Source organism: Capra hircus, chromosome 22, assembly GCF_001704415.2.
Source record: "Capra hircus breed San Clemente chromosome 22, ASM170441v1, whole genome shotgun sequence".
Classification (NCBI taxonomy): Eukaryota; Metazoa; Chordata; class Mammalia; order Artiodactyla; family Bovidae; genus Capra; species Capra hircus.
The window spans coordinates 47,807,351-47,832,267 of NC_030829.1; the positions used below are offsets into that span (position 1 = coordinate 47,807,351).

At 38.5% G+C, this 24,917-nt stretch overlaps 1 protein-coding gene and 1 pseudogene across 6 annotated transcripts in view; one reads left to right on the forward strand and one right to left on the reverse strand.

Annotated features, from left to right (window-relative positions):
• Nucleotides 1-24,917, forward strand: part of SFMBT1 (Scm-like with four mbt domains 1) — a 114,483-nt gene that overhangs the window by 18,229 nt on the left and 71,337 nt on the right. The gene's annotated exons all lie outside the window — the stretch shown is intronic.
• Nucleotides 21,117-22,987, reverse strand: LOC108633352 (annotated as a pseudogene). Its single transcript, XR_001917004.1, has one exon. The product of XR_001917004.1 is annotated as a 14-3-3 protein theta pseudogene (transcript).

Genomic DNA, 24,917 nt, shown 5'->3' on the forward strand with positions numbered 1-24,917 from the left:
TCCTCCCCATTATCTGCTGTCCAGCAAGCCCAGGGGACCCCTTCCTGAGGGCCTTTGCACGTGTTGCATGTGTCCCTGCCTGGAATGCCTTCGTACAGATATGTGCATAACTAGCGCTCTCACTTTTTTGGAGTCTTTCCCCAAAAATAACCTCAGTGACCTGTGTGATTGATTTCAGCCCTCCTGTTATTATGCCCAGTGAAACAAGTCCATCAGAGAAAGACAAATACTGGATGATATCACTTCTATGTAGAATCTAAAAAATAAACTAGTGAGTATAACAAAACAGAAATAGACTCGTAGATATAGACAACTAGTGATTACCAGTATGAAGTAGGGCAAGATAGGGGTAGGTACAAATTAAGAGGTACAAACTATTATGCATAAAATAAATAAGTTATGAGGGTGTATTGCCCAGCACAGGGAATATAGCCAATATTATGCTAACTATAAACCTAACAATAATATATAATAGCTATATATTATTTAAACTATACTTGTAAAAATTGTGAATCACTGTGTTGTACATCTAAAATGAATTACCTGACATTGTAAATCAAGTATACCTCGATGAAAAAAAGAAAATTTCACTCCTTCAACATTTCATATCCCTGCCTCTGCTTATCTTTTTCTCCTTAGCATTTACTATGTAACACTGTGTATTTTACTTCTCCACCCTCTGTATTATCTCTTTCCCTCGCTTGAATCCTAGCTCTTTGAGGACGGGGATTTTTGTCTGTGTCGTGTCTCCAGCACCTCAAACTATAGTAGGTGCTCAGAAAGAAGTGTTGACTGGATGGATGGATGAATGTTTCATACCATAGCTTCCTACCCTGGTTTGTGAATTATGTAAATTCTGAATGTGGTAGGCTATCAGACAATGTCTCATCAAGAAACCTGTCCTAGGTCTTCAGTCAAAAGGGGGCTATGATTCTATGTGTTTACCAGTCATTTTGTTATACTGCACAGATTGGCACAACATTGTGCACAAATCAGGTATACTTCATTAAAAAAAAGGGGTGTGCTATAATTCTGGGAATTGGATACAAAAGGAATGGCTGGAGGAGCAAAGGGGAAGGTGGTATTACACAGAATCCATGCGCCACCTTTTCCCACTTATACTGCTGGAGTTCACTAACAGCTGAGCTGAAACCTGTATACACCTGCCAGGGCTGCTGTCAGAGCTGAGTGAGAGCGCAGCTGTCAGCGGGGCTGGCCATGCAAATTCACGCCTGTGATTCAGGGAGAGTCTGGAAGGATAAGTGTGGGGCTGACACACTTCCCCACTTATGTGGTTAAGTACCAACGTAAACTGTCCAGCACAGGTGGTGTTTATTTAATTCACGTGTGGAGATACACTTAGATGTAGGACAGACTAAATTAATAACACGGGGTAAGATCTGAGATCATGAGTGAAAGATTAGAAAGCTAAGAATTAAACTCCAGCTTAGCCTAGTCACATCCATATGTTGAACCACAAAACTGAACTCAGCCTCTCGAAATGGAACACGACAGGAAACATGTCTTCACTGTGGCCGTGATCTCTTAGTGTGATTAAGTGCTCATTTCCGTGAGTTCAGTAAATCTGTGTTTAGGCCCAGTTGTGTCCCAGATTAGATCTCTGTCACCTAGAAGATCACAGTGGCCTCTCTCATTCCGATTATAGTCCTTCCTCAGAGCCCTGTTGTCACTTAAGATTCCAGGAGGTGACAGGCTTGTGTTTATGGTACCTCTGACCGAGTGCTCCTCCCTTTGCTGCTCAGATCATTCTCACCTCCCCACCCCGCCCCAGGACGCATTGCCAGCGTCTCGTTTCTCCTCTTCTGCCTTATGAACAAGGGTACCAAGGTCTGCTGCTGCTGCTGCTGCTGCTAAGTCGCGTCAGTCATGTCCGACTCTGTGTGACCCCATAGAAGGCAGCCCACCAGGCTCCTCTGTCTCTTGGATTCTCCAGGCAAGAGTACTAGAGTGGGGTGCCAGTGCCTTCTCCGGTACCAAAGTCTAAATATACTTTATTGCAAACTATATTCATGTTCGGTGCTCGTTAATATTTATGACTTGAATCTGTTACTGATAAGCTTATTTTTGATTATGGATGGCAACATTTAAATCTCTCAAGATGTGAAGGGAGATCACAGTGGAAATGGTAGGAATAAGTGGGACTTCTGCTCATCTTGTCCAGTTCCCTGCTTCTCTAGGCCCCAGTTAAAGTTGGCCGAGGGATTTAGGTTGAATGTCTGTTCCTTGGATGTGAGGTCTCTCACTGATAGATCACAAACTACTACTTCCAGTTACCGCCCTCAGAACGAACGACAAAATGAAATCCAGTGCAGTGATTACATTTATAGATTTGGAATTCTATAATTTATTTATTTATGAAATTCATATCCTTTTTTTCGTTAAAACCTGAAATTCTCAGGGCTTTTAATGTTAAAAGTTATCTTCAGGGAATAATTTATCATGCTTTTGGGGAATTAAATAATTTATGTTCAAATGCTAGCTTATTTCATTCATCAGGTTATTTCGGATTTCTGTAATGCTAATTATTTTTCTTAAAAGATGATCCTGTGTTACTTAAAAACTAAATGAGTCTTTCATGTGCCAGTTTGGATCTGTCTTATGTTCATGAATTCACTTGTAAGGATATAATCAGTCTTAAAATGTGACTAGCTGCAGTCCCTTAACTTTCCTAATACAATTATTTTTTTCAATCCAAACAAACTAGAAATAAATTTCTATTTTTTTTGTTTTCTCATAGACCATCATATTTCTACAGCCAAAAAAAAAAAAAAAAGCTACCACCAGAGCAGCTTACATTTTTCTGTTCTTTGTGCCACTTGATAAATGAGGCCTTCACGTCAGCATCTCCACTACCACCAGCAGCAACATTTTACCTGATGTCGTGGAGAAGGAGTCCTAGAGAGGAGGGCTGCTCCGGCTGGGGATGCTAGCCTCTGGTGGAGTTGCATTTAGTCTTCTGTATGAGCCCACTTCAGAATCTGAAGCACTCTTTAGAAAGAAATGCTGCCTCATCCAGATTCTAGGAGAGAAATATTTAAATTAAAGCAAAAATCATTTATTTTCCCCTTCTGCATGCTTCCACTACTTCCCCCTTTTAAATGGTTTTATCACTTCCATAAAGTTTCTGTTTTTGAGCTGCGGTTGTTGGAGAGCTCTCATAGAAAGGTAATGGGCTGGAAGCCTGTGACACCGAGCTGGTGGGAGGGCCCACAGATGCTTCCGAGGAGCTGATGTCTTATGAAAACACCTTTAGAGACTGTGATCAATTCATTTAAATTAAGTTTCCAGTGGGCAACAGAGTGTACTTGAGCTAGGCAAGTATCTGTTACCCAGAGGTACTTACCTGGTTTTGATTTCTTAGAGGAATTTATTTATTTTACTTTTTATTATGGTAAATTTTAAACATACACAAAGAGATAATAACATAATATATCCCATTTACCAATCACCCCTTATTAACATCTTGCTCTTCTAGAGGCATTTCTAATGCATTTAGGCATAAAATGCTTGCATTTTATAATCATGTTTTTCTCCTTTTGGCATTGTGTTTTAAGCAAAATTTTCTCCTCGTTTACATTGGCAAATTGAAATGTGCGCTAGTTAACTCCTGAGACTAGTTGTAGAGAAGCAATAATTTGATCTTTCAATAGAAATGCACTGAATATGAAATAAACAGACTGTTGTTAGAGATGTTCTTTACAAATTGGTTAAGTTGTGTGTAAAATATTACTCTTACACTCAGCTCAGCCAACAGTGAACCTCTGCTACTTATAGCATGGAAAAATCTGGTATTATAAAACTCTGATGGAAACTTGGATATAGATGGGAAATGTTTTTTTCCCTTCTCTCCTTCCTCCATCCTTGATTTATTTCTTCTTTCTGCTACTCATTCTACAAATATTTATTGGCACTGCAGATACAATGTAAACAAAGGGATGCTTATATTGTGGGAAAGTAGAAGGATAATAAACTAGTAAAGGAAATAAATAGGAGCTAGTATCTGTGATAAGTACTTGCTGGTAGGCTGAGTGATACGTTAGAGAATAAAATGAGGACATATTCAATAGGGTGATGAGAAAAATATCTTTCTGGACTGCTGACTTTTAGATTTACAGTGTGAAGGGTGAGAAGCAGCTTGAGCAGAGGGATAGTCCTTAGGAAAGAGTCTGTGATCGGTGGGTTAGGAACCAACAGAGGGAGTATGATTGGAAGGAAGATGGAGTGGTATGTAGGGACCAGATCTTACAGGGTCTTGTGGATCCTGGTAAGGAGTTTGAAGTGTATTATTTAGGAAGTTAGTGAAAAGCTTTACACATGATTGTGACAGAATCTGCTTTGCCTTTTTTGGGGTTGGTGGTGGTGGGGGAGGTCTGCTGCAGGGGCTTGCAGGGTTTTAATTCCTGGGCAGGAATTGAACCCGTCCGTGCCCTCTGCCGTGGAAGCATGGAGTCCTGCCACTGGACCGCCAGGTAGGTCCTGATGCAATTTTAAATCACCCTTAATTGTAGGGGTTACTTTTTTGGGGGTCAATTCTTGATTTTTTATATTTTGCTGTTTCAAGGTATATACGTAATTAAAAATTCTTCACAAGATTTCTAGAAGTCATGACTATATTCTAAAACAAAAGGTACTTTTTTTGCAATAGTAGTTTGTACGAATGTTTCTGATCAAAGGCACAAGGAAATGATAATAAGTACAATGTTTTATTTTCCATCCTTTTGTTGAAAATCATTAATATGTCCTTGATGGAGAAAGCTGCTCTTTTTTTCTATAAGGTAAGATGGTATCAAGTCATGCTTTGTAACAAGTGAGGTTTGCATCTTGAATTAATGACTCTATAATACTGTTACACTTTGAAAGGGTTTAAGAATCTATAAGGAACCCGTTTTCCAGAATTTATCTGGTGACATAGTTCTTGCATTATGTTTGGTATTATGAAATTCTAAAACAGTGGAGTTTAGTGGAACGCTGCCTCTGTTCAGCTTTGAATTGTATTTAACATCAAGAGTTGTGTTCATGATGACATATTCTATCCATTCTAACTTATCTTTTACTTGTGGTCCCTGTGTAGAAGAGCTTATTCTTCAGGTGAAGGATTGAATGAGTACTTTTATTATTTTGAGTACAAACTAATGCATAAATTGTTATTTAGCAAGTTTTATGGTTGGCTGGGACTATCTCTATGTAAGGCTCAACACTGGATGAAAAAATATTTTCCATTGAACTAGTTTTGCCAACATTATAATCAAATTCTATAGCATTACAGTTCTTATAGGAAGTTTCTAGATTATTGTGGTTAGCTTTGCTGATGTTTTCTTTATAAAAACATGATTTAGGATTTCAAAAAGGTATGTGAAATACTTTGTAATTTTTTTTTGTAGCTTAACAATCTCTTTGTGTTTTTGTTATTGGTCTCTTAGCACTCAAAGCTTTTCAGCTGGAAAGAAGGTAGAATATGTTCCAATCAGTATATGTTAATTTGTTATATTTATAGCTGAACTCTATTAGTTGGTTATGGAATTGAGCTTGCAAAGACTAAAATGTATCTGTCGTTTTCCTTTAATTCTAGCACCTGAATAACAAGATGTATGGGCCCTAACCTTTGACTTTTGATTTGTTGGTCAGTGTTTCCCTAATTACTTCAGTGAACAAAGGATTGTGAGAACTGCTGGATGTTGCTGCCCTTTGACGGGGTCATTAAATCTTGTCTGTTTGCTGCTTGTTCATTTTATACCTAAATATACAGTTGCTTCCCATTCACTGCATTCGCTTTGTGTCTTCGCATTCTCATCTCTGCCGCCCACATCACAGCCTCTGCTTCTGCCACAGCTCTCTCACTCGTGGCCAGTGATCTTTGCGTTGCCAAGTCCAATGCCCTTTTCTCAGTCTTCATTCTCCACTGAACTTCTTTTCATATTTGGTTTTGTTTATTTGCTTGCTTTTTGGCTGCACCCCGTGGCATGTGGGATCTTAGTTCCCTGACCAAGGATTGAACCGACATTCCCTGCATTGGAAGCCAGATTTTTAACCACTGCATCACCGGGGAAGTCCTGTTAGGTTTAGTCTCACAGTTCTAAGGTCTGCTTCTCTGAGTCAAGCCCTCAGCCTTTCATCCCTGGGCTCTTTTCTGCTGGTCTACCTGTAGTCCTAATTATCCTTTAACTATGTATATATCAGCTAACAGATAAACTTTTAAATGTAGTGCTCTTCAAGTCTTTCCTGCCTGGTGCCTTTTGTGTAGTATGTAACTTTCTGTGTGTATGTACCCCCTTCTGTGTGGCCTTGTCCTGTACATCAGCAAACTGAACTCTCCTGCCACCTTACATGCAAGCACAGCTTCCCCTAATAAACACACACACTCACACACAGACACACACAACTGTTGCCAGCCTCGTGCTTGCCTTGCTGCCTCTTGCATCTTGTTTGCCCTGCTAGTAATGTCTTCTACTCTTTCCTCTACCTTTCCAAGATTCTTTCTATCCTTCGAGATGAAGTTTCTTTACTCTTGCATGCCACTTTTTTTTTTTTTTTTGGTAGTTATCTTGACTTACAGTGAACTTTTCCTTCTCTGTGCAGCTGATTTTCTAACATCTTGCATTTCAGAAATTCCCCCGGTGGCTCTGTCTCTAACTGTAAAATCCTTTAGGGCAGGACTGACCTTTGTATCACGATCTTCCATCCCTGTGCAGTGCTGGGAATGGAGGAGGTGCTCAGTAGTAGGTGGAGGTCAATTGCGAGAAAAGTTGAGAAAGTATTGTAAACATGTGGTTTTCTGATTGCGTTGGTAAATATTGGAAGACAGTTCTAAAGATAAAGATAAAAAACATATTTATAAGGTTGGTGGTCTTTCCCTCACATGGTTTTTATCTTTTACCTGGTGGGGTTTTGTTGATGTGGTATAAAGAATATTGTGGAGTTAAAGTTTAGTGGGGAAACTTTGAGCCAGGCATTTAAACACTATGTTTTATAAGGTAAGTTCCATATACAGAGAGAGACTCATTTGCCATTTTCTCAGCTACTGTAAAGCCAATACTGTGGTATAAATAAAATGTCATTAGCCAGACAGACTGTATTTTGGTTGTACAAATTAAGTGAATATCATCTTCTTTTGGAACATGGCTCCACTTTACCCCCTTGTGCGTTTTCCCATCTAAGTTATGTAAAGAGAGTTAAGAAAAATTCTCGTTGCTATAATTAATTTTCCCAAAGCATCTCTGTAATAGAAAGGGGCTACCAGTCCTACAGAGGGTTAGATCAGGATCCATGAGCTATGTCCCCCTGGCCAGGTAGCTATGTCCAGTCACTGCCCAGCTTCTCCCTCTTGAAAGCTGCTTACTCTGCCCTCCCCTGGGCTAGGGAGGTTCTGCCGGAAGCCCCCTGCACTCCAGGCTACAGGAGCAACCGAGAGCTAGAAGAATTTCTGATTCTTCTCCCTTTACTCAAATGTGCCTGGTTTTTACTGAGAAGACAGAACCTCCTCTCTGAGTTCAAAGGTTTCTTTCGTCCTTCTGCTCTAGGCCTTAAGACATCTCACCTTCATACTTATTTTTTTCTCCTTTCCCACTGGTTTGAGGCAAAGGGGTAAATTTTTTTATCTTTATAGCTGTTTCACAGTACAGCACAAGAACCAAGTATTTGTGGAATAAATAAGTGGTTCATGTGTTTAAAAGCCAATTTTTTTCCCTTTTCTTCTCTCAAATCCTCAGCAGATTAACAGCTTTGTTGTTCAAACCGAGGGGTTCTTAAGCTTTTTGATATTCAGATACTCATGTGCCCCTTTGGTAAGCTGGGCTTCTCTGGTGGCTCATCTGGTAAAGAATCTGCCTGCAATGTGGGAGACCTGGCTTCGATCCCTGGGTTGGGAAGATTCCCTGGAGAAAGGAATGGCAACCCACTCCAGTATTCTGGCCTGGAGAATTCCGTGGACTGTACATGGGGTTGCAAAGAGTTGGACACGACTGAGCGACTTTCACTTCACTTCACTTTGTAAGTTAGTGAAGCCTTTTGACCATTCTCAGATTGCTGATTTTAAATAAATAAAATGAATTTCCTTGGTGGCTCAGATTGTAACAAATCTGCCTGCAATGCAGGAGACCCGAAGGAAATCTTTATGTATATCTGCATCATCTGTAATATGAAAATATGTGTTCTTTCTGTGGTGACACAGTTAGTTACTGTTAATATTGCTGTGATTTGTTGCCTGTACTTGTATTTGAAGGAAATCTTAAATTTCAGTTTGAGGTTAGTTAAAAAAGATCTTCATGACCAAGATAATCACGATGGTGTGATCACTCACCTAGAGCCAGACATCCTGGAATGTGAAGTCAAGTGGGCCTTAGAATGCATCACTACCAACAAAGCTAGTGGAGGTGATGGAATTCCAGTTGAGCTATTTGAAATCCTGAAAGATGATGCGGTGAAAGTGCTGCACTCAATATGCCAGCAAATTTGGAAAACTCAGCAGTGGCTACAGGACTGGAAAAGGTCAGTTTTCATTCCAATTGCAAAGAAAGGCAATGCCAAAGAATGCTCAAACTACCGCATAATTGCACTCATCTCACACGCTAGTAAAGTAATGCTCAAAATTCTCCAAGCCAGGCTTCAGCAATACGTGAACCGTGAACTTCCAGATGTTCAAGCTGGTTTTACAAAAGGCAGAGGAACCAGGGATTAAATTGCCAACATCCGCTGGATCATGGAAAAAGCAAGAGAGATCCAGAAAAACTGCTTTAATGACTTTATTGACTATGCCAAAGCCTTTGACTGTGTGGATCACAATAAACTGTGGAAAATTCTGAGAGAGATGGGAATACCAGACCACCTGACCTGCCTCTTGAGAAACCTATATGCAGGTCAGGAAGCAACAGTTCGAACTGGACATGGAGCAACAGACTGGTTCCAAATAGGAAAAGGAGTACGTCAAGGCTGTATATTGTCACTCTGCTTATTTAACTTCTATGCAGAGTACATCGTGAGAAACGCTGGGCTGGAAGAAACACAAGCTGGAATCAAGATTGCCAGGAGAAATATCAATAACCTCAGATATGCAGATGACACCACCCTTAAGGCAGAAAGTGAAGAGGAACTGAAAAGCCTCTTGATGAAAGTGAAAGAGGAGAGTGAAAAGTTGGCTTAAAGCTCAACATTGAGAAAACAAAGATCATGGCATCTGGTCCCCTCACTTCATGGGAAATAGATGGGGAAACAGTGTCAGACTTTATCTTTTGGGGCTCCAAAATCACTGCAGATGGTGACTGCAGCCATGAAATTAAAAGACGCTTACTCCTTGGAAGAAAAGTTATGACCAGCCTAGATAGCATATTCAAAACCAGAGACATTACCTTGCCAACAAAGGTCCATCTAGTCAAGACTATGGTTTTTCCAGCGGTCATGTATGGATGTGAGAGTTGGACTGTGAAGAAAGCTGAGCTCTGAAGAATTGATGCTTTTGAACTGTGGTGTTGGAGAAGACTCTTGAGAGTCCCTTGGACTGCAAGGAGGTCCAACCAGTCCATTCTAAAGGAGATCAGTCCTGGGTGTTCATTGGAAGGACTGATGCTAAAGCTGAAACTCCAATACTTTGGCCACCTCGTGCGAAGAGTTGACTTATTGGAAAAGACTGTGATACTGGGAGAGATTGGAGGCAGGAGAAGGGGACGACAGAGGATGAGATGGCTGGATGGCATCACTGACTCTATGGGCATGAGTTTGAGTAAACTCTGGGAGTTGGTGATGGATAGGGAGGCCTGGCATGCTGTGATTCATGGGGTCGCAAAGAGTCGGACACGACTGAGAGACTAAACTGAGCTGAAAAATAGAAGTAAAAACTTCTACTCATTCATAGTCATGCACCCTGGATTCTCTTCACAGACCTTGGAACTCCACGGAAAGAACCTTAACTATTCTAAAGAGTAGAAATAAAAGAAGCTATGTTAGGTAGGAAGACATTTTAAGAAATTTGACACCGTTGCTGATTTTTAGTAAGAACTATGATGAGGGAGTGGACAGGATTATTGTAAATTGCTGAGGATGCTGATGGGCAGAGACTTGGAGGTTAAATAATTTCTGTTTTATAGTGGTGACGTGATGGGAGTGGTTTGCCTTTTGCCTTGCCTAAATCCAAGGTCTCATTTCTTTATCTGTAAAGCAAGGGTATTGGAGTAAAGGATCCTTAATATCCCTTTAACCTGAAAAGTTGTTTAATAGTAGGAAGCCTACTTCTTAGGGTCACTAAGGTGTAAACTTATTAACCAGATGCAGCCTGTAAATAGATTGCTTAGAAGTGGGAGAGAAGTAGTTTTGAGTATCTATAATCTAGAAGGCATTCTTAAAGGTACCATCTTACTTCATCCTCAGAGCCACCCTTGTAAAAAAGATGGTATTCCCACTTTATAGATTAGGGGATTGAGACCCAGACAGGTGAAAAATCTTCCAGAACCACAAATTCATAGGTGATGAGCTGGAGTTTGAAGTCGAGTTTTCAGTGTGGAAAGCCTGTTTCTGGTTTTCGTTTTTTGCTATACAGCACTATTCCATCCTACTTTCCTAGTGATCCAATGCAAGACTCAATTTAGTACTCGTCCTACAGAGAGAACATTTTTGTTGGAAAGAATACATTTGTATGTGTTAAGATTATATTTATTACTTTCATTTTGGAAAGAAAACCAGTCATTTAAAAATATTTATAAAAAATGTGAGGCAACTGAAAACAAGGAAAAGCTCTAAGTACAGTAGAGAAAATGGTTTCCCATTCCAGAACCCTTGGCCATAGATTGTCCATCTGATGTTCCGTCACCCCAGAACACCCTCGCCTTTTACTTCCTACAGTGAGGATGTTCTCCTTCAGAATAACAGAGTAACCACAATATCAGCAAAGTTAACATTGAACACTGTTATCCATTCACATTTGTCCAGTTGCCCCAGTAAAGTCTCCCACCTCCCCACTGCCCGTTTTTGGATAAAAGCAAACGGATCCAAGAGAATCGTGCTTCACATTTAAGTTGTTGTCTTCAGCCTTTCTTTTGATTTTCATGATCTTGATATGTTTGGAGATTATAAGCCTGTTATAGAGTAACCCTCAATTTGGGTTTCTCTGATGTTTTCTGAGGATTAAACTCAGGTTATATATCTTTGGCAGGAACATCACAGAAGTAATGCTGTGTCTTATGTACCCTTTCTGGAGGTGTAGTTTCAATTTGTCCTGTTTCTGATGATCACTTGTTTAAGGTAGCATCTGCCAGGCTTCCCACTGATAAATTACTCTTTCCATTTGTAATTAATTAGTATTTTGTGAATAAGTACTTTGAAACTATGTAACTATTCCATTCTTTGTCAAACTTTTACATTTATTGATTTATTAGTTTATATAAGTATGGGCTTGTGGTTTTCTGTTTTATTCAGTGAGCTACAGTCTTGTTACTGTGTGTGTAAGTTGTCCCTGATTTGGCCAGTGGAAGCCCCATCAGGCTGGCTTCTTTACCTTTTTGACTTGTGTCTGTCATTCTTTGGAACATTTTCTCACTTTCTGTCACCAAGTGTTCCAGGCCAGGGTTTTTCACCTTGGGTACTGTAAGTGCCCATTTGCCTGGTTATTAATCTTAGTATTTATTCCATTCTTCAAGAAAATAGAATATTTTTGAAAAAATAGCTACCAAATGTCAACCTTTATCCTTAGTGATAGTGTCACTTAGTGGGACTTTCTGATACTACTGTGAAGGGGCAGAGAACCTGATTTTCCCTTTTGTGCATGTTTCTTTTCTCATGCATAGGGGAGAAAAGAGGTCTTGTCCAGGAACTGCCGAAAAGAGGTATTGTAATTGTCAAAATTTTTCCATTGTCAGAGCAAACATTAAACAAAGCAAAACAAAATAAACATTTCAGTGTGATTGGTACAGGAGGGGAAGAGGATCAGTGTGCTCTTCAATGATTTGCTTGCTCATCTATCACATATTTAATGAATGGCTTCTGGTATCAAGTACTGAGCAGGGCTCTTTGCAATGTAGCTGAAATTCTGGGGCATCAGAAATCAGTGGTCCCTGCATAACCTCAAGGAGCTTGCTGTCTACTGGTTAAGAGATGAATAGTCATGGAAAAGAAAAACATGGACTGACAGACAGTCATGCAAGGAAATGCCCTGAGCAGCAGTTCTTTACTTACGAAATGTGACAGATGTTCTACTTAGAGGTTGCTCTGAGGGTAAAATGAGCTCATTTAAGTGAAAGTCTTTTGTAAACTGCAGACGTCTTATATAAATGAAGTGTTTCTTTCCTGTCACTCTATCTTCTGGTATTTCTGGGCTTTTTTTAGAATCACTAAAGTAAGCATCCCCTGATCTAGCTTCCAGGCTCTCCTTCCCCGCTCCATCCTGAGCATCACTGCCCATCTCTCTGTATGTCCACCACCATTTACTTTCATGGCACTTAACCCTGTTCAGAAGGTGAGTGTTCCCGTATTTAGTTCAAGTTGAAGTCCAAACTTTCAATAAATAAGGCCTCCAGGTTAGCATCAACCTAGCTTTCTAGTCTTGTCACTTGTGTTGAAGCCCATAACCCAAACCATATCGTCAGTTGCTGTGTCTGAGGTACACTCTGCAGTTTTCCATCTCTCTGCCTGTGCTCTTTTCCTTCTGCCTGGAGTTATCTTCATTTTCTTCATTTTTCACAGTTACTTCCTCATTTTGGACCTGGTTCAAACCAAGACCTTCCTTGACTTGGCTTCCGTTGTGGTCTTTCCAGAGCACTTGGTAGTCATCCTTTGCCTCTTAGGTTGCTGTTAGGTTTTTCCAGTTGGCATTACATGCTCTCAACATATAGGGACCATATTTAGCATATGTTTATATTTCCCATATTTATGTAAAGTAAATTTTTTTCTGTTTGATAAGAAAAGTGATTAATTCATCCCGGCTCCCAAGAATTTAAAAGCAAAAACAAAGTCTGACTTTTCAAAAATACCGAGTTTGCACTGCAAAAAAATTATTACTCTGTACCAATTTTATGTTAAAAGTTATAACACATCTGACTTGTCCCTTGCCTCTGCAAAAGATGGACACCTTTGTTCTGTGAATACACTGTTGTCAAGAAGAAGGGCCCATTTTGGTACCAGGGAGAGACTGCTTCAGCTTAGCAGATGGATGTATTAGCTAGCGTCAAGTGGGTGCCCAAGGTGATGTAAGTGGCTGCTGGTGCTGCTGAAATGGGCTCAAGACAAGATCTAGTATTTCTCATCTGTACATGAATGATAAAGAAGTTGTGTCTCAAAATCAGGAATCTGCCACTTAACTATCTACCGTAATTAAACATGAAAACCAGAGTGAAACTACTTACATCATTAAAAGCAATTCATTCTATTAAAAAAGAGAAAAAAAATGCCCCTGCATGCTATGAAGGAAATGTGTTTCATGCTGTCAGAACAAAAAATAGGAGGAACCGTGAATTTAGGTTTTAGTAACTGAATGTGATCTAATAATTGGTGATATCACATGTTTTTGAGTTATAATTCCATATTATTCTAGATGGATTTTCAGTGATGGACCATTTTTCCCCCCTTACCACTCCAGCTTCAACATATACTGTTGAAAGAATAGATTGTTAAAGAAAAGAATGGTCAGAAATTGGAAATAGCAATGATGAACTTTTAGTTAATACATACGTGTATTGAGTTTCATAAAGATCTCTAAAATACAGAATGCATTTTGGATGTAATTGTTTTGGAGGTGATGTCATATAATTTGGGATATTAGTCATGGGAATCGCCTGTCACGCTGCCGAGAACGCAGCAGGTTTTTACAGAGTAGTAGCATGCACGAATATCAGGATATCAGTTACTATGCACGCTGTTTATTTCTGTGTTTAAAGGAGTTAATGCTGTTGCTGCTGCTTTCTTGTAGCCGCTAAGAAGGCTGATTATCACTATACTTTTTTTATGGTTCACTTTTCATTATGACAATATTCAAACATATATAGAAAGTCCCACTACTCGGTTTCTACGATTATTAACGTATGGCTGGCTTTTTTTAATCTATACTTTTTTTTTCCTCTGACACACACAATTTTGCCTCCCTCACTGTTTTGTTATACAAAAAAACTTGAGTATTTCATCACTTTGTAAATAGTTCAGTGTTTATGATAACTACAATGATGACTTTTAAAAACTGTAATGTGTTTATCATGTGTAAAAATCAGTTAATTCCTTAATGCTATTGAATATCCTGTTGGGAATATGATACTGCTTGTATGTGGAATCTTAAAAATACAGGTACAATTGAACTTATTTATAAAACAAGAAGAGTCACAGATGTAGAAAACAGACTTATGGTTACTGGGAGGGATAAATTGTAAGATTGGGATTGACATATACTCACCACTATATATAAAATAGCTAACTAATAACAACCTACTAAAAGCACAGGAACCCTACTCAGTACTCTGTAATGGCCTACATGGGAAAGGAATCTGAAAAAGAATGGATATATGTATATGTGTAACTGATTCACTTTGCTGTACACCTGAAACTAACACACACAACAATCTACTGTACTTCGATAAATTTTAAAAAATATAATTGGTATCACCACTACTTTTAAGTTCTCTTCCATGTGAAGATTAGCCTTTGACTTGTGGTGTTGGTTGTTATGCAGAACCTATTTAGTTTTTTCTTTTGAAGTTGAGATATAAAAAGAATAGCTCTGTTTCTGAAATGAAAATTTAAATACCATAATTTTGTAAAAATATTTTGAGTTAAGACCAAAAAAAGCCCAAAGAACAACCAGCCACTGAAAATCTGTGTCTAACAATCTTGACTAAATTCACTTGAATTGTATTTTTCCCATTGCTTCGGTACTTCATGAATGTCATACTGCTGCTGCTGCTAAGTCGCTTCAGTCGTGTCCGACTCTGTGCGACCCCATAGACGGCAGCCCACCAGGCTCCTCTGTCCCTGGGATTCCCCAGGCAAGAATACTGGAGTGGGTTGCCATTTCTTTCTGAAAGCATGCATGCATGCTAAGTCACTTCAGTCGGGTCCAACTCTGTGCGACCCCATGGACAGCAGCCCACCAGGCTCCTCCGTCCATGGAATTCTCCAGGCAAGAATACTGGAGTGGGTTGCCATTTCCTTCTCCCAAATGCCGTGCTACTTGTTGGAAAAAAGAGGAGACTGTTTTGAAAATGTGTGCTCCAGGTTTAGCAGGCTGCTGCCGCTAGGTGAAGAGTTTGTCAGTGGTTCAGTCGGGGGCAGTCACTGGTCTTAGGCTGGGATTTAGGGTGCTCAGGACAGGCATCCAGTTACTCAGTATAGTTCATTTTAGCAGGTGCTTAAATGAGCACTTGCTGTATGCAAATTAAACATGAGGATATCTTAACTACTCAATGCTAAGTTCACTTGAAATAATAATTCTCTTATTTCTGTCATAATTCAGAACTATCACAATAGTGCAGATCATGTTTGAATCTTTAGAGGTATAAACTAGACTACCCTGTAGAAAACACGTGTTAAAATAGATTATGGCTTTCTTTTCTATGCTTGTTTCTTTCCTTAGCTGGAGCAGTGTTGCTCCTATTTTAGAAATGAAGAACTGCTTGCTGATGAGAGCAGTGTGAGCTGCATCCGCTTTGTATGGGATTAAAGATGTTTGAAAGTGAGAGATTTTTCTGTTCAGGATGACCTGAGGATTTAAGAAAAATTAAGGTTTCTGAAACCTTATTATTTCTAAGCACCCATTTCTGTAGTAGAGAACCCACTTACCCCATGTTTATATTATTAATTTGGGAAAGAAAGAAGGCAGATTATCACTCGTAAAGAATTGTGTCCTTCTTTTTACGGAAACCTTTCTGTTGTGGAGAATTCTGAGTCTCTATAATAGTAGACAAAACAGTGAAATGAATATCCATATATCCATGTCCAAAGATTGCTTCTGCAGTGATCAGTTCACAGCCAGTGGTATTTCATCTATACCCTCACCTGTTTCTTCCTCCCATATTTTTTTTTTTTCCATTTCAAGTGTTTACCTTTATTTACCAATCCACCCATTGGTAGGTATTTGAATAGTTTCTGAATTTTTGTTTAACCATTATAGTGTTATAATAAATACCTCTCATTCCTTGCACTCTTGAGTGAGTTTCTTGAAGATAAATTCCCAGAAGGGAAGTTTAGTCAAAGAGGATGTATATTTTTTGTTTTTATAAATGTCCTTAGTATTTAAGATGTCATAACATTGTTTTCCAATAAACTCATAACAATTACCATTTTTTCTAAGACTAAAGTTCTCATTTTCAATCCTTTACTTAGAATCACCACTTGCTTTCCCTCTCTCTCTTATTTATATGTACATATATGTGTGTATATATACATAAAATATTTTATATAATCCTGAAACATTTGAGAATTCATTGTAGACCTCATGACACTTTACTTCTAATACTTCAGCTTACAACTCTAAGAATAAGATATTTTCATACATGCCCTACAATACACTTACAACATTTGGGGAATTTAGCATTGATAAAATGCTAGCATCTTATTTCTCCATGTTAGCATCTCATTTCTCTATGTCTTTCACAGTTTTTTTCCTTTCATTATCTAGCTAAGGATCATGCTTTACATTTGGTTATCTTGTACTCCCAAAATTATTTTTATAGAAATTCCAGATACGAAGTCATTTCATTGACAAATATTTTTGTATGTGCTTCTAAAAGTTAAGGACTCTGTTGTTAAAACATAAACACAATGCTATTATCAGTCTGTATTTTTTCTTAATAACATTAAAACCCATGCACAGCTCAGTTCTCATTGTTTTCACACATGCTATTATTTTTTTTAAATGTGTTGCACAAAAACGTGAATATACTTAATGCCACAGAACTATACTCAACAGTGATTAAAATGGTAAATTTATGTTATGCATATTTTACCACAATAAATACATTTAAAATTTTGCTTGCAGAATCCAAAAGGCCAGTGCATTGCAGTTGGTCTCAATTCTTTATAAAAATTGTTTTATTGAAGCAAATTTTATACCTCAAGTGAACAGCTTAAGTTTTAGTAAGATTATACAGTTGTGCAGTCATCGTTGAAATTTAGTTTTAGAATATTTCCATCATACCCCAAATGATCTTTTGACCATTTACTGATAATCTTTGCCTCTGTCCTGGCCCCAGGCAACCACTGATCTGCTTCTTTCTCTATAGTTTTCCCTCTTCTACACATTCCATGTAAATGAAATTAATCAGTATGTAGCCTTTTGTATCTGGCATTATTTCATTCATTGTGTTGTTTCTGAGATTAGTTCCTGTCATGCATGTATTGGTAGTTTGTTTGTATTTTGCTGAGAAGTGTTCCATTGTATAGCTATACCACATTTTGTTTATCCTTTCACTAATTGATGGACCTTTGGGTGGTTTCTAGTTCATGGCAATGAACACTTGTGTAAATGTCTTTGTATGGATATATTTTCATTTCATTTTGGTAGATACCAGGAGTGGAATTGCTGCATCTGACTTTTCAAGGAACTGCCAGACTGTTTTCACAGTGGCTGTATCATTTTACATTCTTGCATGTTGGTGCTGGTATTGTGTGAGAGCTGCAGTTTCTCCACATCCATTCTTAACACTTGGTATTATTAATCTTTCACTTTAATAATCTTTTTTGGCGTGTAATGATATTTCATTGAGATTTTAATTAGCATTTCCCTAATGACTAATGAAGTTGAGTATGCTTTCATATCTTGTCATTCATATATCTTTGTTGAAGAGTCACTTCACATTTTTTGCCTATTAAAAAAATTGGATTGTTTATGAAATTGTAGCAGTTTTTATATATAAATCCTTTATCAAACATATTTTGCAAATATTTTTCCTTCCGTTTGTGGCTTTTCTTTTTCTTAATGAAATCTTTGAATAACAGACACTTTTAAACTTTGATATAGTCAAAATTTATTGATTTTTCTTTTACCATTTGTGCTCTTTTGGGGCATCATATCTAAAAAAATCTTTATCAACCTAGGTCAAAAACATATTCTCTTGTTTTTCTTACATGTTTTAAAGTTTTAGCTGTTATATTTAGCTTTATGATTCCGTTTGAGTTTTTCTATACAGTGTGTGAGGTAAGGGTCAGGTCGCTGTGATGTTTACCATATTCCTGTGACTTCTCTGTTGGATCTAGAAGCTCAGTCTGATTCAGGTTTGGTTTTGCTTGCTTGTTTGCAGTATTGTTTTGTTGTTGCTGTTATATTCCATTATCAGGCACTTTAACCTTTTAGGTTGTTTTTTGTTTTGTGGTTGATGTAAACTGTTTGCTGATGGTCAGCTCTTAAATCTGTTACTTGATTGCTTTAGAGATTCTACCATTCTTCCGTCAGGATTACTTTCTTTAAAAGAAGTCCTTATCATTTTTGTTATCCAGTGGTCCTGTTGTGTATGATCTCTAGTTACAAATGCAGTGACTCTTGTTATTAACAAGTCGTTTGGGGTAAGTATTTTCCCTCCTGCATCATTTCCCAGGTGAGCTGGCAGACAGTTTCAACTAATAAGCAAGTTTTTTTTTTTTTCTTCCTCTGCCTCTGCATTAATGGCTTATAAACAAATCCTGTTGAAAACGCTGTATAAAAGTGTTCTCCTTGACTTCTTCGTAGGCAAAAGCTGTATGTATCCTGAATTATGCTTTATGAGAGAACATGGCAAGCTTAACCTTACCTTTTTCCAGCATAGTATTTTATACAGAGTATGTAGTAATTGCTTGCTTTTTATTAACAGCTTTGATTTATGATGCTGCTGTCTCTTATGCTGCTTTATTGTTATGAAAAGGTTTTCTGTTCTTTCCTTGATCTTAAGTGTAAATAAGAAAAGTTACAAAGTTGACATGCATTCTATTGAGTTTTTACCTTTTTTTTTTTTTCATTTTTTTACCTTGGTTATTAACCCTTTTTTCAGCGTTCTTCCCAAATGGGATGATTTTTTTTTTTTTTGACTGTCAGTGTATCTGTTTGAAATACTAATCTATTGTCACAGTAACTCTAGAGTTTTGTAAGTAGATGTACCTCCTAATAGGAGCTATATGTAGCAGGTGCTTACAGTGGTTAGAACTAAGTGAACGGATGGAGCCAGGGGTGGGGACAGTTTCTGTACTAATTGATCAGCTTAAATTTAGTGACTTTGTTTCCTTCGGCTTATCCTCAGAAGTGTAATTGCTGGATTGAAAGGTAGTTTTTTGAGGAATCTCCATGCTGTTTTCTGTAGTAGCTACACAAATTACATTCTCAGCAACAAGTGTACAGGGGTTGCCTTTTCTTCGCACTCTCACCAGCACTTGTTATCTCTTGACTTTTTGATAATAGCTATCCCAGTAGGTATGAGGTGATAACTCATTATGGTTTTTTGATTTTCATTTTTGTGATGATTAGTGATGGTGAACATCTTTTCAGGTATCTATTGGCAATCTGTAGTACATCTGTTGAGTTCTATAATTGGTTAAATGTAAAGAAAAAAAAGAAGAAAGGAACAGTTCTTTATTCCATCAAGACTGATTACCAAGCTCTCAATATCAAACTCTCATTAACTGAGCAAACTTAACTTTGAAATATTTTTCCCAGTCACGTTAAGTGGTAGACTGTGTAAAGTGAGATCAAAATTGTCTGAAGGTTTTAATTCTTCTATATTCTGTTGCAATACAGACATTGAAATGTGTTTCAGAGGAAGACAGGGATGGTGAGGGAGCCCAGGACCTGTCTTAGGAAGCAGTGTTAGATCTTCCAGCTATCTGAAGGGTTCTTGTGTGTGTGAAGGTGCAATCTCATTCTGAATGGGCAACACCTTTGGGTAGAAGCCATTGGAACTTGAGAGTGGTTCAATAACAGAGTGTGTGGTGGAGCTGCTCAGAAGTAGAACAGATTGTCACAGATGGTATTCATGGGAGTTTTCTGTACTGTCGTTGATGGTGTTGCAGTGCAGAATGGACAGCTTCCTCAGGAGTGAATGGGGAAGGACTTGGTAGAGAAGCACCATAGGTTAATGAAGAGATGTTATCTGTGGCAATACTGGGGCATTAGAATGGTGTATAATTACAAAACTGTGAAGGTCATTGAACTAGATGTGACCTGTTAAGATTTTTTCTAACTTTAGACTTAACTAGTAACAGTTACTTAGTGAGACAAAGATTAAAAGATCACCCAGGCAGTCAGTATTGTAAAACTGTAGTGCTAGGTATGGTTCCTGATGGCATTAAACAGATGCTTGAAAATGAGACAGTGACGTGAGCATGAAATATTTAATTGTTTGGAAAAAATGAGTAAAAGGAAAAAGATTTAAATGTTGAACTTCATTACTCATCGTTTGAATAAGGTGGAAAAGGTATTTTATTCTCTTCTTATGTCGCCTCGCTCCATCAGTATCCCTCCAAAATTGCGAAGTTGACCAGGTAAGCCCACAGTAGTAATTTTTTTATATTAGATTTATTCATATGTTTTACAAGGTGTGCTGATGACAAAATTCCCAAGGCCAAAATTGCATGATGTTTACTTCTCATCATAATATTTGTTAAAATGGGAAAGACTTTTCCTCCCTCTCTTTCTTGACAAGACTTTTTCATTAAGGCGGTTCTTTCCTAACTGGCAGTCTGAATTTGTTTGACATTTTGTTAAAAGATTCAGGTAAGAATAGTACGGTTGGTGCTTGAATAGTTTATTGATTTTTTTTTTTTAAGACTGCTCTGAGAGGAATTTGAAGTTAGCTTATGATTTTTGGGTAGTTAGATTTGACATTAAGCCTCTTCCAGCATTGGATTTTGTTTCAAGTCAGCAAGGATGGGCTGAGTATCCTATCTGTCATCTGACTGGTGGGCATGAAATTCCTACTTGATATGTCTAAACCTGGGATAATCTTCAAATTATCACTTTGGAAGAATGTGAGTTTAAACAACTGAGTCGAGTTCTTTTTTATACTTTAATAGAGAATAATACTGTATGTATAATCTCACATCTTACAAGAAAATAATGAAGAAGCCCTGTTAATGACTTATAGGGTGTGCTTTGAATTGTTATCTTTATGATGTTTTTCCTGAGTGAGTGACTGTGTTCTGACCAACTAGTTCATTTATTTTCTGATCAGTTTTTTTTTTTTTTGGTTTATAAAATGTACTTTTATTTTATGTTACTCTGCTGTTACATAGGGCATAACATTTTCACAAGGCTTTTTTGGGACTACAGTCAATGATTAGCAACATACAATAGTGGTCCAACTCTCTAAATAACAATCACTAGACAAACTGGACACCCTCTCACATGTGCACAAATCTGCATGGAAAAGTCCTAATGTTTTAGACTGGACTGTGTGCTTTTTTTCCCCCTTTCTAGTGTATTAAGAAATGACATGCACTTTAATTTGCCAAAAGCAATGGTTGTATTCTGGCAGCAACATGCTACTTCTATTACATAGTAAAGTGAATACCAGAACTACAAAGGCAGGAGGTGTAAGTGAGTTTTTATTGGGAAGGGAAGTTGTCAACTTAAACAGCAGCAAATGAAGAGTGAAGAAGGAAACTCCCTGTTGTCACAGATACACAAGACCTCCATCACATATGATACAGGAGGCGTTTAAATCTGTGATCCCCCAGCCCCAAAATGTAGAATGCTTTTCCATTCAATCTAATACTTCTGGATTCCTACTAAAAAGGAATGCATTAAGAGGATGGAAAAGTTGCTTACTGAAAGGAAATCTCTGAAGAAGAGTAAGGGAGGGAATGTAGAAATTAAGAAGTTATGTAGAACACTCTTAAAATTGTAATTAGCTACATTTTCATATCTTCACAGTAATACAAAACACAGTCACTTGCAGAACTGGTTCAGATTACTCAAATACCAGATACATTTTTAGTCTTCTACATAAGTGTTTGGAAGTTACTTATGTTTGTATGAAATGAAGCTATTAATACTTTTCTACAGCAGTAACTGCACACCAGGAAGGCTAAGACAAACACAAATCAAGGAATGGAGTTTTCCCAAAGCTGCAGTGTGAAAAGACTATAAACAGTTGATTCCATACACATGAATGGGTTTCTTTGCTATAGGAAATCCAAATGGAGTAAGGAATGGAGATGAGTAAAAAGGTTTCAAGGGGAACAAAGGTGACACCCTGTATGCACTCAGTTTTCTGCCCCTTCTGCCGCATCACATTCTTCTCCTGCACTGTCTGATGTCCATAATGTGAGGTTGTCTCTCAGCAGCTGCATGATGAGGGTGCTGTCTTTGTACGAGTCTTCACTCAGTGTGTCGAGTTCTGCAATAGCCTCATCAAAAGCCGTTTTAGCCAGTGTGCAGGCCAGTTCCGGGTTATTGAGGATCTCATAGTAGAACACAGAAAAGTTAAGAGCCAGCCCCAGCCGGATGGGGTGTGTGGGTTGCATCTCTTTCTTGCTTATATCGAAAGCCTCTTGGTAAGCTCCTTGGGAATTATCTATCGTTTGTTTCCGATCATCTCCACAAGCAACTTCAGCAAGGTACCGGAAGTAATCTCCCTTCATTTTCAGATAGACCTTACTCTCTGGATTAGTTGCATTGGCTATTAAATACTTATCCAACAATTCCAGGACCGTGGTGCAGATGGACCTCAACTCGGACTCCACTTTCTCCCGGTAGTCCTTGATCAGCTGCAACTTCTTGTCCGAGGTGTCGGTCTTCTGCTCGATGCTGGAGATGACCCTCCAGGCGGACCGGCGGCCCCCGACCACGTTCTTGTAGGCCACCGAGAGCAGGTTGCGCTCCTCGTTGGACAGCTCGTCGCCCTGCTCCGTCACAGCCTTAAGCCTTCATGCAGGTGGCCAGGTCGTCGTAGCGCTCGGCCTGCTCGGCCAGCTTGGCCTTCTGAATCAGCTCCGTCTTCTCCATGAGGGCCGGGGGAGCGGACAGCGAGGTCGAGCGCGGACCCGGGGGGCTGGCGGGGGGTGGGGGGGCGCGGCGAGGAGGCCTTCACGTCTCCGCGGCCGCGGCCTCTGATCAGTTTAAATACAGTTAAAATAATAAGTTTGTCTCTCTCTCATCCCTCATCCTAAAAAAACACACCAGCCTTTGTATCGTAAGTCAAAACGGTTTTCATAGTTGGTGTTGAAAATATTTTCCTCTGAGAGCTACATTAATAATCAGTTATTTAACCCTAGCCTACCTTTTGTTAATTGGAAAATAGTGAAGTTTACTTGTTGGCTTCTTTTGATGACTAAGGTGCTTGTCTCTGTTTCAAACTTAAATTTTATATTTTGTAAAAACTATTTTTTTCTTATAAAATATGAAAATTAGCATAGCATAGTCAGTGGTGTTAAGGATTGATTATTATATAGATCATTTTGAACTACATGCTAATCTTAGAAAATTGGCAATCTTTATAGTATCAAATTTGTTGTTTAGTGACTAAGTCATGTCTGACTCTGCAACTCCATTAACTGCAGCACGCCAGGATTCCCTGTCATTCAGTATCTCTTGGCGTTTACTCAGACACATGTCCATTGAGTTAGTGATGCCATCTAACCAGTCTCATCCTCTGTCATAGTTAGGTTTATTTAGATAATAATTTAATGGCAGGAAAAATAACATTTTTAGGGAAAGAATAGAAAAGTGGGAGAGGAAGCATTGTGTTTGTTAAAAAGGTGTAGAGATTTAACCAAAAATCTCTATATATTTCACATAGGCAATTCTAATTTTTAGAGGATGTTTCATTGTATATATTAATATGTGTGGGTATTGAAGTTGAGAACAACAAATAACAAGCCACAACCTAATTCTAATACTGACCAAACAGGCTGCCAGGCCTCCTGCTAAACTCTAGAAAGACAGGTATGTGGATTGCTCTGCCAGTTAAGGTTTTGGTTTTACGTCTTGCATATGAATTTAATTGGATTCCTTATTAGCATAATTTAGTCTGGTTGTTCTTCTTATGCCTGTTTAATAATTTGCACTGAGTTATTTTGGAAATCTAACATATTTGCAGCTTATCTCCAGTAGTGACTAGAGGTTTCCTCTTTTTTTGGAGGTGCTTATTGTTAAAGCTGCTAAAGACTTATTTTATTTTCTAAGTAATTTATGATTTTTCGAAGTAACTTATGCTTGTTCCTTGTATCACTGTTGTTAAGTGTTTCAGCGTGCTTCTTAGGCTTGTGGGCCGCAGCGTAACATTAAGGCCCAACCCAGTGTTTGGTAGCAGACAGTCACCGTCGGGCTGTTTCCCTGGGATTCCTCAAGGGACTCAGCATTGCCCTGGAGTTGGCAGGTGTCTTTGAGGGACTGGTTTTGTCTGATAGCACAGTACGGATGCATATAGTGACTTTGAGGGGTTATTGCCTATCCAGAGTTACTTGGCATTTACAACTGATCATCTTTTAGGGCCTTAAATTCTTTTTAAAAATTCTAGTGAATTAATTGTACAGCACATGTGATTATAGTCCAGGAGTCTGTAGGGTTTGATGTAAAGCTTTTACAAACACCTGTGTGCTTAATGTTACAAAATAAAGCGGGAAACTTCCCAAAGCATCCTGTCTTATAACGGTGCCCTCTGTTGAATGCTTTGAGGAGAAAGAGTAGGAGTTCAAGTTTGCTGAATGATTGGACAAAGGCAGACTCCCAGAGGTCTGAAGACATCAATCACTGTAACTTGCCCTTGGTTCTCTTCTCGAAGGCCTTGGGGAGAGGCAGAAGCCTCCTCATTCCCTTAAGGCAGAGGCTTTGTTTGTGTGCTTTCCTACTGAGTCTACGGTGTTTGGTGATGGCTGTTTATCACGGATTCTTTTCTAGCCTTTTGACTGTTCTCTAACTCAGTGTCATTCCAGTCCATTAAAGAATTAACAAACAAATATAATTTTAAAAAACATGTACTGTATAACTTTGCTAGGAGGAGTTTGGAGTATATGTAATAAGAAAAAGAGTT